Source organism: Bacillus rossius, chromosome 1 (genome assembly GCF_032445375.1).
Source record: "Bacillus rossius redtenbacheri isolate Brsri chromosome 1, Brsri_v3, whole genome shotgun sequence".
Lineage (NCBI taxonomy): Eukaryota > Metazoa > Arthropoda > Insecta > Phasmatodea > Bacillidae > Bacillus > Bacillus rossius.
Genome location: NC_086330.1, coordinates 318353957 through 318371287, shown reverse-complemented (window position 1 = coordinate 318371287; position 17331 = coordinate 318353957). Strand labels below are relative to the sequence as shown.

Genomic DNA, 17331 nt, shown 5'->3' with positions numbered 1-17331 from the left:
CTGCAATGGTTCGCTATTGCCTTCCGCAAAAAAAACTAACATTGGAACACGCAAATATCGTTCCTTTTGTTTACACAGTAACGCAATTTACAGCTATTGGGAACTAGAAGCCAAAATAGGGTTTGAAACATAAATAGAACAGAAATTCACTGCTGAGAAATATGTAAAAACTAATCTTTTATCTGAACAAGAAATATTACAGATTGCTTTTTTGTGATAAAAATGTATGGAGATGTGCTATTAATAGTGTCGGTACGTTTTAAAATGCATATTTCTTACTTGCTGTTCAAATGATCATACGCTTATGTTTTTATAGCACAACACAGGCACACCTTACATCCGAGACTATCTACTTCAACATCCTAGCCAATATTCCTTCAGTTTTATCATCCGTTACTAATATAAGAAAGTTTTAATGCCATCTTGAAAACAGGTTGCAAAATATTTTTTTTTTTATAAAATGTGCAAAAAATCTATAGTTGATATAATTTTATGTTGCACAATTACGCACACAGGTTTAAGGCGACGAAGTATCCACCTTTACAATAACTCAAAATTACTTGGCACTGGCTGAGCGCTCATAAATGTGTTGGGGTGAAAGTAAGGTGAAGGCGATGGGGTCTAACCCAGGACCCTCGACTAATGAGCGTGACGCCTTAGCAATTACCGCCACCGAGAAACCGGTGCAAATGTTTTTATATATTTCTTGATTGTAAATCGTACTTCAACTTTTAAAAAAACTGAATACTATGACTTTAGAAAAAATCGCTTTTGTAAATTCCATAGAATGGATGTCCATTCTATTTTTTTTTTTTTTTTTTGGCAATACATCATGGCGATGGTGACGAGATGAATTTGAAAATTGGCTTCATTAACATGTCCATCATCATCTTAATATTCCCATGCATTTACATATGTAAGGCCACTATATTGTCGAAAACCAGTAGCACTGTTTAGTTCACTACTTACCACTCTTTTTTCAAAGTTGTATACTCTCTGCCATGAGATACAATCTGTATGATTTCCAAGGGGGGTCTGTGGGAAAACGTCTATCATTCCCATTTTACAGTTAGGATTTTGCAAGCGCAAGCTGGTCCCTCAGAAAGGGGCTCTGTAATACTATAATACTAATACTGTAATACTATTGTTAAAAAATACTAAGTACATTGTGTTTTTTTACTCATAGATTTCTGGAGCTTTATTGTAAATATCTATGTGAATACCTTTTCGAAGTCCAGTACGATAATTCTTCAAAATTTGCAAGATTTGAGTGAGGACATATTTCGAAAATTGTCATCATACGAAACAAATGACATTATTAAGGCTAAACAAATGAGGATCATTATCGTTTCTATCTTTATTTCTCCTGGGTTAGCACACAAATAATTATTCTCGTATATATTAATGCTGATTCAAGATGTGTTTTTGGATATACGCTATTTCTGGTTGCACTGTATGTGATAATAAACCCCTACAACGGATTAATTGATCACTATACAAAAAAGAGGAATATGCAAACACACACAGAAAAAAAAACTAAAATCAGCTGATGTCAAAAAATGAAAAAGATAAACAGCACAGATAATTCCACGGAAGGAATTAGTCAAAACAATTTATCATTACAGATGGACAAAGTGGGCTAAGAACGACGAGAAAGTAGCAACAAGGACAGTAGATAAAGACAAAAAAAAACTACCTCGAACAACACAGCGTCAAACAGACGAACCCAATGACGATACTGAACAAATAATATGAACAACACAACAACACAGAGACGTACAGACGAAACCCAGCGACGTGAAAAAAAAAACAACATATAGGTATTCTGGACACCACAACGAAGAAGACACAGACGAACACCGTAGCTTCCTAAGACAACAGTTGGGACGTTTCCGGAACTGAGATCTGTTACCGCCCTCAGGCATTGACAATACATGCTTGTGGTCGATCGTTGTTGTAAAACGTTTTCTTGACCATTTTATGTGTTCATTAAATCCAAGGGTTAACTCCGTATTCAGTCAATTCCAATAAAAAGGCATTCTTCGTCACATCTTCCATTTATATATATAAAAAAATATACCAATAAATCAATATTCGGCTTTTCCTGCCAGACCTTTTTTTTTTCGGGACAAGAAGCAACGTTCTTTTATTTTTTTCCCACGCGCCCGATGACCTTCAACTCCTACCTAAAAAGAAGAAGAAAATTCGAAAGGGGCTCCCTCTTTTTTTCTAACGGAGGCGTGGCGGAGAATAACTCATCAGGAACGCTGGAAACCCCGTCGCGGCGTTCAGAGCTGGCTTGCGCTCTCGGTTGCATCGGCAATACTAATTCACAGCGACGTGAGGCCATCCACTGCATGTGAACGGTGGCGGTGTGATAAAATATTCACTGATATTTCCGGCCGTGGGGAAAAAAAATTTATCCTATAACCACTGATATTATTTAGTCGCCAATAACTATCAAAAAATTAAAAATCCAAAATCGCGACTCGTAGGCATACTACGCTTCACTATCGCAACAGCAAACACCAGTTATTTTGTCGCTCTAGTGTCAATAACACTGAAGTCCATACGCGTGGTCAAAGTGCTGATATACTTACGAGAAAAAGAATGGGTGAACAACTTTTTGTAACACATTGAACTTTTACAAAATATTCCTTCGAAAACCAGCTGCCAAGAAATAGTTTTTAATACTAAAAGAAATATATATAAACTTTTTACATTCCATTGCAATGTTTATTTTTGCATATACGAAAAACATTTTTCGAGATAGTACTAAGCCTTTGTTATGAAAGTTGGCGCAATTTTAAAATATTTAATTGATGTTTCGTTCAAGCATAATTTCTTCAAACCATTGAGTAGATACTTACTCGAATATACAACAATTTTACCTTATTTTGTTTTATCGTGCCTATTAAAATGCGTAACTAATACAGGAAATACACTCAGACAACGGTTTATAACAAATAACTACTGGAAGTACTGGGATATCACAAAGCATAAATGCTCTGGTTAGAATCCGAACATAGTAATACTGCGAACACTATTTTGTAGTGGTATAGCTGTTTTCATGTAAATGTACAAATTTACAAATGCCTGTAATTTTACATGAATATTTCTGTTCCATTTACAAAAAAAAATACAGTGTAGATACTGTGTGTGCTTGGAAACGGTACAAATGAAAATAAATACGTGATGTAACTTTATCATTTACTTCGTCATTAAAAATATTCTCTGACTACGTAAAAAATCCCCTGACTTTTCCCTGTTCTCTCTTATGCTAGCCTCACTGATGGCTTAGGCGAGGGTCGAATATATATATGTACGTTCATTATTTTGTATGTCAATATTGTGCACCCGCACTACAAGATCTGTGGATTAAGATATACAAGTTTATGTCAGCGTGATGTCTTTCAAACATTCTAAGGCATTGATGATCCATATAAATATTTAAAAAAATTACATGAGAAGTAAAAAATACAACTTTGAAAATTCTACGCCCAAAAGTTATAAATAACATATTTGTTTAACGTTTTACTGAGTATCATCAAACAAATAACTTAAGTCATAATCGCAAACTTTGTTTGAACTTATATATGTTAATAAATTCTCACTGTAACCGCAACGGTTATGCAATTTAAGTTCTCATAAAAAGTACTAACAAAATTTGCGTGAATTTACGAATATATATTTTTTAATTACGACGAAACTTAAGTTATATTTACAATATTTTTTCTATATGACTCAATGCATGAACATCCAAGTTGTTATGAGCCTACTAAATAGGTCACTTTGCCGTAGGTAAGTCTATGTGACATAAATCTACATCTTTACTTGCCCAAGGGTATGCCGTAATGTGATAAAGTGTCTACAATAAAGACGCAGGTTAGACAATTAAAAAAAAAACTTTTCAAATGGGAAATTTATTTACGTTAAAACATTTTATAAGTACCTGCGTACTATTGTAATTTTGTGTGTAAGACTTATCACATTCTGCACCAGATTAGAAGATTTAATTATTCTGAAAAGAAAAAAAAACGTTTTAGTGACACACTGAAAACTAAAAACATTAACAGGATCGCACACGAGCAGGCCTATGAAGTTTTTGAAATGCCACATCGTTCTGACATCTCGAACATCCACCCAAGGCGACGGCGACACTCTCGGAGGGTGAGAGAGGTAAAAGTTACGACGCCAACTGGAATGACGTGCCACTTCTCTGGAGCGTCGCTTCTCGGGTGGCGCGCTGCCTGCCCTCAGCTGGAAACCACGGCACGCAATACGAAAATGGCATCACGCACGCACAGAATTATAAACTGGAATCCGTTAGGTCCGCTAGGAAGAAAAAAAAAATGTTTTTGTCGTGTGATGCTGTCGCGCTTTCTTTTTATCTTTAAAACATGACCGCTGGACACGCAACTTGCCGAGCTAATGATTCTATCTGCCGGAAATAATTTATTTTTTTTCCCCTAGAAAAATTGACGCTTCTTAGAAGCGCTCACATTAGTTCATGCTACCCGTGATACCCGGCTTCGCCCGAGTAGACAACGATTATTATCAAAGCAACTTTTCTTTTCAGAATCACTATTAAAACTTATATATAAATGAATGTCAAATGTCTGGCCCATCGATAGTCCACTAGATGGCTCGCACATCCAATGTGTATACCGCCGTTTTTCACGATGTCCTATGGACTACCGCCATAGAACAGTCTGGACACAAAGCGACATTTCACGCTCGAGGCTGGGGAAACACAGCGGACGTTGCCGTGGAGATGAATTATACTGTGAAATATTATAATATACAATGCAATCGTTTTGAACATTTTACTGCAAGTTTTCATATATCTTACTAACATATTTTATTTAATAAAATATAACCTTGGCTATGTTCATCTTGAATAATGTAGCGTTATAAATTTGAAATATGTTTTAAAATCTGTGCAGTAGCCTTCGAGTTTACTTCTTACAAACCAATAAACTGACAAACTAACTTTATAATCTTTACAAGCGGGCTTAACCAATAAACTACTGATTCGTATTAAGTGTATTGTTTGATGTGACGGTTACTGAAATAAATGTGAGATATTATCCAAATCATACTACAAAACGTTTTGTAATGGATATAATTATTTTGATGTTAAAAATATTTTCCACTTTAAATGACCGAGTTGTGAAGATAAGTAGTTAGGAGCAATGTTTTTTTTTCAAATCGATGAATTACTTTTTAACAACTTATGAAGTAAGAAATAATCGACAAAAAGTTTTTTTTTACATTTTTGTGGAAGTGTATTGGATAAGTGGAAAAAAAGTAAAATTTATTTTAATGTATGGACGCGAAAATAAATAATTTAAAATATTATGAACTTTAGTTTACCTTCCAAAACCTTTAGGTTAAATTGTATGTGTTTGGTTTAATACTAAGGGGTGTGTTAAGTAAACAAGACACTTTGTTTTGGCAACAATAAACTCATTCTTACACTGAGAAATATGAAAAAATAGGGAAAAAACAGTTCCTGGGAGTAAATTTTCTGTGTTAACACATCCATAATTGTGTTTTAACGTAAAATATTATAATTAAGTAAGCAGTTATGTGTGTTGTGATGTGAAAATGTACTATAACCAAAATATATTTGATTTTGAAAATTTGAATTATAAGAATTTAACATAAACTGGATAGGCAATAAGGAAATTTCACCGAATTTATTTATAAGAATACTGTCAGCAGGCAGCGCATATTTTGCAGTCGCAGATTTTATATCCTTCAAGCTGTATCACTGCATCAAGGAAGAAGGCTAATCGAATGCAATGGCCTGAAAACAGTTTGAATCCAACGTGGCGTCTACCCCCCTTGGCTCCTGGAGAGACGCGAGACCCGGGCGGGTGGGCCGCCGACGCGGCCATGAATGAAGGCCTCAGTGCGCCGTCGACCGTGGGAACAACTCCTCTCCTCGCGCCGGGACTCGACCGCCAGTGCCGCCAACACACGCAACAGCTACTTCCCTAGTCAGCGGTGCATGTGGGTCAGTGAGGCGAGCTGGACTGGCGCGCATTCTGCTCGTCACACACACACACTGAGCGGTGACCATCCGTACCAACATTATAAATGTGAAAGTGTGTCTGCGTCTGTTTTTCCTTCTTTCACGCAGTGACGGAGCAACGGATCGACATTTTTTTTTTTTTTGCATATACATGGTTTATGCGCTGGAGAGTGACACAGACTACATATAATTATGAAATTCCATCCCTAAGGGAATGAAAAAAAGAGATAAACTTAGTTTTATAATAGAATCTCATAGGAGGCAGGTCGGGAAACTTCCTATACTTATCCTTGGCGAAACCCATCCGCTTAGTGAAGCTCGCGGCTGCTAGTGAACTAACTAAAGGCACTAACAACAGTTTAGTTTAGAACTTCGCCAGTAGATGGCGTTGTCTTGAATTTTTAACGCGCTATCGATTGGTGCGTCAGTCACGTCTTGGCTAGAAGTTTTACCTGCCTTGCCACAAAATGAAGATGAAGATTAGCGTCCTGGTTTTGCTGATGCATCGAGATTGTGTGCAATCGATGGGACTTTAAAATTAAATTTCCAGTTTTTCAAATGTATGTCCTGCTGACCTGAAACTTGGTAGTGATTTTCCTTATGTTATGATGTGTTTAGCATGGGCAACGCCGAGTCATCAGCTAGTATCACTATATGGCAGAGAAATTAAGATAAAGATGTAATGCAAGTTTCTTGAGTGCTTTATCGGATGTTTCACGCCTAAAAATTATCCTGAATACACGCGTTTTAGCCATTTTCACTCTATTCTAAAATAACTGTTTAAGACTGAATACTGAAATAGAACTACTCATCCGTCCTCAACGTATTATTAAATACTTTATATAAACAGACACCACTCGGATATCTCAAGCAGATTTTAAATCGCGTGGTATAGGAAAATTAGTGCTATGTTTCCTTTAAGTGTTAGTTTTTCTTTTGCATTTGAATTTGGTGGTGTAGGCATTTGGAGAGAAATCCCGTTCGATGTGAATTTACATGAATAAAATATATATCTTATTGACAACTATGATTATATTTAATAGTTGGATATTTTGAAATTAACACATGCACTGATTCAAAAGCCAATCACGTTGGCAACTGTATTTTTCAATAAAATAACGCTGATGTAGGCTATTATTTTGATATTGACTCTTGGTCCAAATTATAGCGCGTGGTTCCAAAACAAGTGTCATTACCTTATTACGTAATTGGTTTGCATTTTGTGCTCATTAAATCAGTTTTTGTTAAAAGAATACATCGATTTTTAAAGTATATTATTGGTAGCAAGGAATAATTCCACGAACTATATATTACTTCAACGTTAAAACTAATTCAAGCGATGTGCTGTTCATGATATTTCATTACAAAACCACAGCAATAAATGCACTCTCCGTGAATGTGTTTTTAGCAGTTTATATATATATATATATATATATCACACAACTGTCCAGTGCTGGTATTACAATTTGGGTCCTGCGCAGCTGGGTCACATTTTGTTCATGTTTTTGGTCGTAACTGTACCACGAAGGAAAAAGACTCGCCTTTAATACTGTATTTTTTTTTAATATTAGCTAACATTTTATTGCTCATTTTGGCAATATTGTCAAAACTTTTCATTTGTCTATAATCGCATCCGAAAATCTAAAAAATAAAAACAAAATACAAAGCGATATATTTACAATCAACAATGATTATTTCGCTGATAAACTATAATATTTAAAATAATGAGAATAACATAAATAATACGATATTTGTCAATTTTTATAATGCAACAAAGTGCTGATGATGTATTTATTTATACTTATATATGGTTGTATTTATGAACGGTATTTTTATTGATTATTTTTGTATACAACGAATAAAAATATTATCTTATGCTAAATGTGTCTCACTTAAAACACTAAATACTATTTTAAGAATACCTATTGAATTTAGTTTGTACTATTATAACAGTATGCAAAAATATATAGCTTAGTTTTGAGATTATGAATGAATGTCGACATACATTCGAGATCGCCTTATCTTCAGACAAATATGCTGCACTGCAAGCTTGCAGATCAAACGGCTAGTAGTTGATGGTTCCCAAGCCAGGTCAAGGATCTAAACGCAACACTGGGCGCTGTATTGTGTAGTCGTCTCACTTCCATATTGGTAGCCCGTATGCTAAGCTTGCCAAGAACACCTCAGGTGTGTCGTAGTTACCACCAACGCGGTGTTGCCTGGGATAACTAAGTCTAGCACTGACGACGGTAATGTAGTACGAAGCGGGCTCCTCATGCATAACAAGAGTGAGGGTCACTCCTCGAATAGAAGCTGTCCAAGTTAAACTCGAGATGAAGTGAACAAAACGATTTTACACGTGCCAGTTGTTAAATGAAAGTTAAGGAAAAACAGAGATTCATTACCATGGCAACCTGTGAATAACAACGAGCCTCTGAATTCGCTTCACAGCGCACGCTTTTTAAACTCTTTTTTTCCATGGCACGCCTTATATGATAATGAGCATTCGCTTTGACTTTTCAGACGAACAGAAGGAACATATATTTATGTGGTATTTTTACAATATGTTAAACTAGGATCTTTTTTTGGCATTTCTAATACATCTGTACAAAGTATTACATACTATAATGACTAAATAAAAGCTATAAATTACCTATTTACGAAATGCCCTGCGCCTATGTACTCATGCTCCAATACTTGATACATTTTACCAAACCAAAATACCTATATAGGCGGTCACTACACGTGAAACTGTTTCAAAAGTGTCAAATATTTTAGATACGAGGGTCAATTAGTATAAACACATGTCGTGCCAAGATTGTGTATTATGAATGAGATCTTGTTACGTTGTAGGTATATTTAGGGCTTAAAATCTATGCATTTACGCCATTAGATAATAAAATATGAAATCTTCCAAGTTTTGTCTTGAGCGTTTTTATTTAGCGCTGGTTGTCGTAGTTTTCTTCAAGTTACCAGTCAACGCTGTAGTGTGACTGCACGAGTTTGGGCGGTCTCCGCGCGAGGCTACTCTTGCTAAAGGCCTTGGGTTACCTGCGGACGTAAGTGCGATAACTGCCCGGTTACGCGGGCCACAATCGGCGTGCGAAGGTCGACTAATCGCCCGTCTTCGTTCACCACAGCCAAACACTGTCCTAGTGCTGGATGACCAGGAAGAGGTATAACTAATGGAAATAGGGCGCGAGTGAGTGAGTGAGTGAGTGAGTGAGTGAGTGAGTGAGTGAACAGAAGATGGTAAAGGGGGGGGGGGGGAGATCCGCGGGTGCTAATAGTGCGAAAACCTCCGGTGTGTGTGTTACTCTTCCAGTTTCTTTTCTGCAGGCAACACTGCTCCGGTAGAAATTAAAGAAAATGCAACAGACTTACCAATGAGGAATGCACCTCCGATAAAATAAATTTTTCGAAGTTCCACAAACCCGGGTTTCCGTAGAAACTTCGGCAAATTACGACATAAGAGTGTGTGTTCTGTTGTAAACAAGATAAACAGGCACGAGAAAAGGGGAGGGGGAAACAATTACTGTAGATCTAACAAGTTTTCGATGGTTTTGTTATTACTAGAAGAGATCCATGTGAGGTCATGTTCTAATCAGGAAAACTAAACAGCCGTAAAATTAACGAAGACTGCAAAACAGTTTTTTTCGTCGAATTACGGCAGGTAATTGACAGGTTATGGATACAATTTTATTTTTTTTTTTTGCTTTTATACAGATTCCTTTTGAAACCACTTGCTACGAAATAATTTTTAATACTACCAGAAAACTACTGTAAATTTTTACAACACATTTTCTATGGTTATTATTGCATGTATTCATGCGTTTTTAGAAATAATACTACAAACACACCCCCACACATACATTCACTCTTACGAAAATTTAAAATATTCATTGATGTTTAATGCAATCATATTTTTTTTTAAACCATGAGAAAAGATGATTGAAAATTCAACAAATGGTTTTTATTTTTTTTATCATGCTTATTAATGTGCGCAGTTATATTTGAAAATATATTTCGGGAACGGCTAACGAATAAATTTAACTAATGAAGAAACTGGGATAACACAATCATAAATGTCCGGGCAAGAAACCGATCCCAGTGTGAATGGCATTCGTGTCGACCATTTTGCTTTTGTAGAGATACAGTTGCTTTCATGTAAAATTATCTGTGTTTTTACGTGATAATTTCAGTTCCATTTACAAAAAAGAAAATACAGTCAGGGAGAGGCAACTGCCAGCCCAACAGGTGGACGACTTCGTGCTGCTCGGGGCGTGTGGTGGGGATAATTCCCCCGTCTCCCGACGGCGTCAAGACAAACCGGAAGCAGCGCCTCCGGAGACGACCGCGACCGGCGAGGCGCCGGTGGCGACGTCCGCGCCGCTGACGGGCCGAAGGAGATCACACAGTTCACTGACCCGCGGGGTCAGCGGGTCAGCGTGTCTCCGCGCGCCACGCCTGTCGCACGCACTGTCCGCAGGGTGTCCACAAGGAAAAATTATTTCGTACCAACTTAGGCGAGAAAAAAGTACTAGATTTGAAGGAAAAAAAAAGTACTTCATTATAATTGGTTATGGTTTTTAACAATTTAGGAAGTTATTATGACATTGCAATGCTCGAACTTAAATATCACACCACACACACATACATTCCATCAGGGGCGTAGCCAGGGGGGGGAGGGGGTTAGGGGTTCAAACCCCCTCCTTAGCACCAAATTTTTAATTAATTTCTTATTCATCACTCAAACAAATTTAATATTAAAAGTAATAAAATTTTTACCATTACAATATTTAAATTTCAGTACCGAAAACTGCTAAAATAGCACTATTTTACACCTTAAAATCCAAATTTTCCCGGGGGAGGACCCCCGGACCCCCCGCTATAATACGGGGGGGCATGCTTCTTAACACCCCCTATTCACAAATCCTGGCTACGCCACTGCATTCCATAGTTTTTAAAAATAATTACGCTTAATAATAAAACATATTGGAGTTACTATAATATTATTATATTTAAAAAAATGTACTAGATCTGTGCTAGACCACTAAAAAAGTTATAAAAGTACTAGATCTAGTACGAAAGTACTAACTGTGGAACGTGTAGTGACATGTGAAAAAATGACAAGTTGCATTCACTATTGAGTTCCGCACCGTAAGTTTTTTCAACCACTCTTTAGTTTTATTTTTTTAAATTTAATTATTTAATCAAGCAGTGCCATTAAAGTGGCAAGACACACACGCTATAGTTTATGTTCTTCGAATGTGGACACCCTGACTGTCCAGGACTGCAGCGAGCTCACGGACTTTTCACCCAAGGAAGCTCCTCAATTGAACCGATGGGCTTTTGGAAGTTCCGCACAGCTGGATCTTCGTAAAAAAGTACGCAGGATATCGTCATTCCAGTTACGCGTTCTGTTTAAAACATGGTAAATATGCACATGGAAAGGGAAGGAAAAGTGTTGATGGCTTTTTAACACTCCAATATGATTCTTGTCATTTTACGTTTTTATTAAGTAAAATAAATACCCATAAATTTACGAAAGTATCAGTAGCTAGCTATACGAATATCCTTGGCTGATTTGTCACTTACTTACATTCTTCGAAAATTTCGAGTAATCATTTACAACAAACAGGCTACGTATCTATAGTTAGATGTTTCGTCTGTACCACCGTACATTTGACGATAACGAATGCCAGAACCGACAGCAGTTCAAAAGCAAACCGGTAATCTTTTGTAGGCGTCTGTTGTCTGGTAACGATAGCAATGTCTCCGTTTCCCCTCCTCCGGAATCCCTTTCTGCCTTCTGGTTAGCTACAGCCAATGGGCGCACTCAAAACAATCCTTTCATCTCCGACTTGGCGCCTTTAACAAACGGAGTTTATCGGCTGCAGCCTTCCTGCCTCGTTTCGTAATGCGCGTTCAATGGTCGGCAGTCGATAAAAAAAGAAGAAGAAAAAAGCTCGCGCTGTCGCTCATTTTTAGTTCCAAAACAGGTCTCCGTCCTCTCTCTCTCTCTCTCTCTCTCTCTCTCTCTCTCTCTCTCTCTCTCTCTCTCTCTCTACATCGAGAGGCTTGTTTATGGCGCGGCCGTGCTGCCAGACCACCGCCGGCCATCGAGTCTCGGCGGCGAGGCTTGGAGCCGATGCTCGGCCGAGACCGCCTCCCGCGACGATCAAACCCCCATCACGCAAGCGCAGTTGGTCCAAACCGCACTCTTTTCAACATTCTGTGTTCACGTGGACGCCTGGCTGGCTGGCCCGCCAAACGGCATGTGCAGAGCTCCAGTTGTTAGCGCGCCATTTACGAACCGTTCAAGATTTCTCAAAGACTTCTGATTGTGAACATCATTAAAAAGGCATTGCACTTTCCTATGGTAGTTTTTTTATTTAGCGCGTTTTTTTTAACAGCGAAACAAGCGAACATGTGTGTTTACAATGGTGTTTTAGGGTGAAAAAATTTTGGTAAACAAGATAGGTACGTTCAATTATCCTCTATATGTAATATTCCACGATAAAAAATGATAATATCACCACTTAAATTTCCATAGAGGAGTTACCGATGCGAGAAAATACACGCCAGTTCTGTGCCTGGGGCTTAGAGGCGAAGAGGCGTGTGATAAGCGAGCCAGTGTCGCCCTTAGCCAGGGGTGCCCACAAGGGGGGTAACGACGCAGACTGCGTCATTAAAATTTCAGGGGGGGGGGGGGTTAAAAGACGAGAAAAATGTATATATTATTTACATAATTATAGCTTCTAATGTGAATATAGGTTTCTGGTGCTTTGATAATTGAAAGGGATCTTGTAAATCAAATTGGCAACCCCGCACTTTCCTCAACAAAAGCAGTTCGGCATCTGTCGGTTCAGGATGGAAATATTACCTGATATGACCAAAATTATTATTAGAAAATCAGTTTTAATTAATGCAAAATGTGATAAAATATAATACTAAAAAAGTATAATATTATAAAATAATTGAGTAAATCATTGAGAAAATGGCATATAAAAATTCGGGGGGGGGGGGGGGGAAGTCATAATGTTTTTGGGGGGGGGGGGGGGCACCTCTGCCTTAGCGCCTCCTCGCCAGGCAACCAACCACCAAATACCCACCATATCAGGTCTAGTTGAAGGTACGTAATTGGTAGCGAACAGTCAACACTAACGGGTAAACAAATCGCACTTAAAAGGACGCGAAGGGAAAAATATACTACGCGACGGAAAAATAAATACAAGTAACCGCGCACTAAACTACTTTACTTGAAATAAATGCCAAAGGCGTCCTGTGCACTACGCATATTATTCTGATTGCAAAGCAATTATCTTGTGGTGTTTTATAACTAAAATATTTACTGAACACGTACATGTTCAAACATTCTCGCAAATGGTGTTATATTTATTATTTATTTCATTTGTTTCAAAGTAAGCTGAACATAAAAAAAAGATATATTATTTGAACGTATCACTTGCGGTCAACTTGTTTGACTTTGGTTTAATTTACTTCAAATATTTATAACGAGCCAACTAATTTATAACAAACAGTAACTTTAATAACTTACTTTAAATATAAAAAGAATTTTCATGATAGAATATTTTAGGTCGTACGATATTAATGTTTATTAACTTACAAAATGACAATAGTGTCTGAATCTTAATCGGAACTTACGAATATTTATCATTATTAATGCCTACAACGAACCCTTATAGAAGAAATAAAGTTACGTTTACATACGGTTTAAAACCGATATTAGATATTAAAACTAATTATTGTAATACGAAATTTTAGTGGCAATAAAAATTAGCATTTCTTCTGAAAAAAATTAATGATATTTTCTTTAGTTAGAACAGCAGTAAGTTTCGTAGTTTACGTGGCATGTCACTGAAGTCACATATAATATTGAATTGCTTAAATACCGCAATACTGTTAATACAACCTTTATACTTGATCTCCGAGCAAATTTGGTTTGTACTTACAAAACAAGCAGTGATTGTCTTTCTCATTCACATATTTGTTGGATAGGTTCTAACTCAGAAATGAGCACAATTCCTAATAACTGACAGATTCATTAATTAAATGGAAGCTTATCTCTCGATTACAGAAACAAAACTTGTTTCCTAATCACCGGTTCGACAGTGAATGCAAGAAAAAAATATTTATTAATTGAAAATTAACTGTACTAAAATAATACAAAAATCACACACACATTAACCCATAAATGTTGCTAGTAAGAAGCTTTTAAAGTAAAAAAAAATCGTCGAGGAAGCTTAACTGAGGCAGCCCAATAAATAATAACTAAACAAAATAAACCAATGACAACACACAAAAATTTTAGATCATCGTGGCACACTGAAGCAATCTTATCAGATAAAAGATAGCAAGGCAGTAAGATTCACTACTATCTACCAGCTGAGTAAGCGCACCTGCCGCCGCCTTGCGGTCGCTCCTAGAAACTCTGTGATAAACAACCAGCTTGGCGCCCGAAATGCCATTTGAAATGTTGACCCCGCCAGCGATTTGAATCATCCTCGAGTTTAACACTGCACATGCTCAAGATGACGTCCTCAACATTACAATGTTAACGACTCTACGAACAGTAGGTCAAAGGTCAGAATTTACGCCAAACGAAATGTCAAGACGTTCCGGCAACTCAATTCTGAAAGACAGACGGTCTTTGAAACGAAACGTGAAGCGACGATATAGACCAATTCAAATGGCATTTCAAAAGAGTTGTCTAGAATTAAAATACTTGGGTGTACTCGAGGGTCATGGCACACAAACTAACCTTATTGTGGTAAGTTCCCTTCTCACGCGATGAAGAGAAGTGTCTGCTGGGCCGTTCTTACAGCTTGGTTCTTGAATGGCTGACGACAAAAACACACCACGTGAGCATTTTGCTGGCGTCTGGCGAAACTGACCGTGACAACGGCTCACCACAAGCAAACTCCCGCAGTTGACACGAGACTTGAGCGCGAACGGCACGAGGCCCCCATGTGGCCGAACCACGACGTCACTGTGTCTCCGGCGCGGGATCTCACATCACCTCGGTCTCCGGGCACGCGAGGTATTGATTCGGCTCCTTCGCCCGGAACGGAAACGCCTGTGAAAACACCCGGGCGGACGACAGCGCGCGCTACACTCCAACCCCTTGCCACGACAGCCGGCGAGCAACTGAGGCTGGAGCAGGCTCGGGCGGTTGTGGCGGGCTGGTCCCCCCTCCCGCGCGGGCCGGCGCTGCCAACGTGACGCGCCGCGCGACGAAAAACCCTCCTCCTCCCAGGGCCGCCAGCCGCGAACCCGAGGACCCCCGCGCTCGCGCTAATCGCAGCACTTTCGGAAAACAACCTTCGATTACGCCATTGTGTTTGAAAGAAGAGTTGACAGGCTATAATACAGCTGAAATGAAAGCAAAAATGGGTGCGTCGCCACCTCGTGCGCTAGAAGTGGAACTTCACGCTTGATCGATGAAACGAAAAAATAAATTACACAATTACAAAATAATTAATTCGCACACGTTTGAAAATGTCTAGGCAAATTTTAACAGATCTAACTAAATTTCAATTAATTTTTAGAGATAAAAATATTATTTTTTTTTCATCTCCTTCGTAACGAGAAATGCGCACTTACGCTTGCCTGAGTCAGGATTGAAGCTATCAATATTACCCTTCCCCCTCTCCCTTTTGAACTTCCCACTCTTGAGCGTTGCAATTTGCGTTTCGCTATTACTAGTCATCGTCTCGACTAACCAAAACACTTGAATTTAATACTAATTATTTTCACGTTCGTTTGTCGGAATAATTGCCGGCGTGAATTTGACCTATTTAAGACCGAAAGACGTCTCATGTGATTAACACGCACAAACTTGTGATCGCAATACTTTAGAGTAATCATATGACATCAGAACTGTCAACAGAGGCTAAAGTTATAAAATCGTAAATCAGAACGTTTGAGTTTAAATATGAGGAGGTTTTATATTCTGTGATTTCATTGATCGAAACTCGCAAAACGTGTCATCATAGATTTACACGCAATAATTTTATCAGACGCGCTAGTTTTTTTGGAATACCTAATGTAAACAAACGCAAACGAAATTTTTGCCAACGCCGAACTCATGTTCAGAAGGCGAAATCAGTATTTATTGTACGACTGGTCAACATGCTCACGTTGTGGGAGTATTTGCAACGGGCTGAAAGAGGCAGCGATTTGAAGAGTGATTACTTAACCCAAACTATAAATAGTACAAAATTTCATTTTATTAAACAATTAGTTTTGAAAAGAAGAGCTGAAAATGGGCGAGAGAATAAAAGCGGTGGTAGTTTGACGTAGAAGAATATTATAAAATCGATTGACAGCGGGTGACCAAGTTAAAAAATAAAAGTCAGTCTATTTTTACAATTCTACTGGCTAAGGTATATGAATTTATTATATAAAAAATAATCGTAAGCCAATATATCATGAGCTGCTTCGCTGTTTATTTAGCCATGGAAAAATTGATTACTTCCTAGCTTATGCTATTGTCTGTTTTGATTAATAATACATTATAAAAAGTAAATAATTATTTTTATAAAACTTTGCTTCAATGTGTTAAGTTACTTTAGAGAGGAACCGTAAGTATAAGTGTATTCTTTCAGCTCAGTTAATTATGAATCTCCGAACACGTGATGACCGACGTTGGTCGATTACGTGGTCAACAACTTAAGAATGAAAACGTATATTACAAAAAAAAAAAAATAGTTTTATGCGTATGTTTTGACCTACTATTTTTTTTTTTTTTTTTTTTTACTACTGACTGGCAATTAGAGCAACTATACTATCCTATCGTATAGACAAGCTGAGTCAGAATTAAATCGACAAACTTCAGATGCATGTTCATCACAAAAAATTAAATGCGTATGTATATATATATAATATATATAATATATATGGTATTAGGTGCTTCCCAAGACTAGTATATGAAACCTTGAAGTTCGAGCTGAACAGTTATTTCATTGCAGAATAACAGAAAAGGTATTAAAATGGAACACTGACCACCAGGAAATTTTTTTTTTTAGTTAAACAAAGTTCTACCACCATTGCAGCAAAACTTTTCGCTGTCAATTGATTATATTGAAAAAAATTGACACAATTTATTTTTCTTGCATTTTTCTGTGTACCTGTTGCCGAACTTTTTTGGTCGAATTCTGGCTCGTTCTATATAGGTACTTAACAGCATCGATAAAGCTTAATTACTTATATATAATATATACATGAACTATGTAACATTTCATGTGTTAGAAATAACACGAGAAAAT

General features: G+C 37.5%; 1 protein-coding gene across 2 annotated transcripts in view; it reads right to left on the bottom strand.

Annotated features, from left to right (window-relative positions):
- Positions 1 to 15644, bottom strand: part of LOC134527956 (uncharacterized) — a 1033783-nt gene extending 1018139 nt beyond the window's left edge. The window contains exon 1 of one of the 2 annotated variants that reach the window (XM_063361049.1): positions 14826 to 15644. The gene's annotated coding sequence lies outside the window, so the exon portion shown is untranslated. The remainder of the gene's footprint in view (positions 1 to 14825) is intronic. The other variant, XM_063361048.1, reaches the window with a different exon arrangement.
- Between the last annotated feature and the right edge of the window lie 1687 nt (positions 15645 to 17331).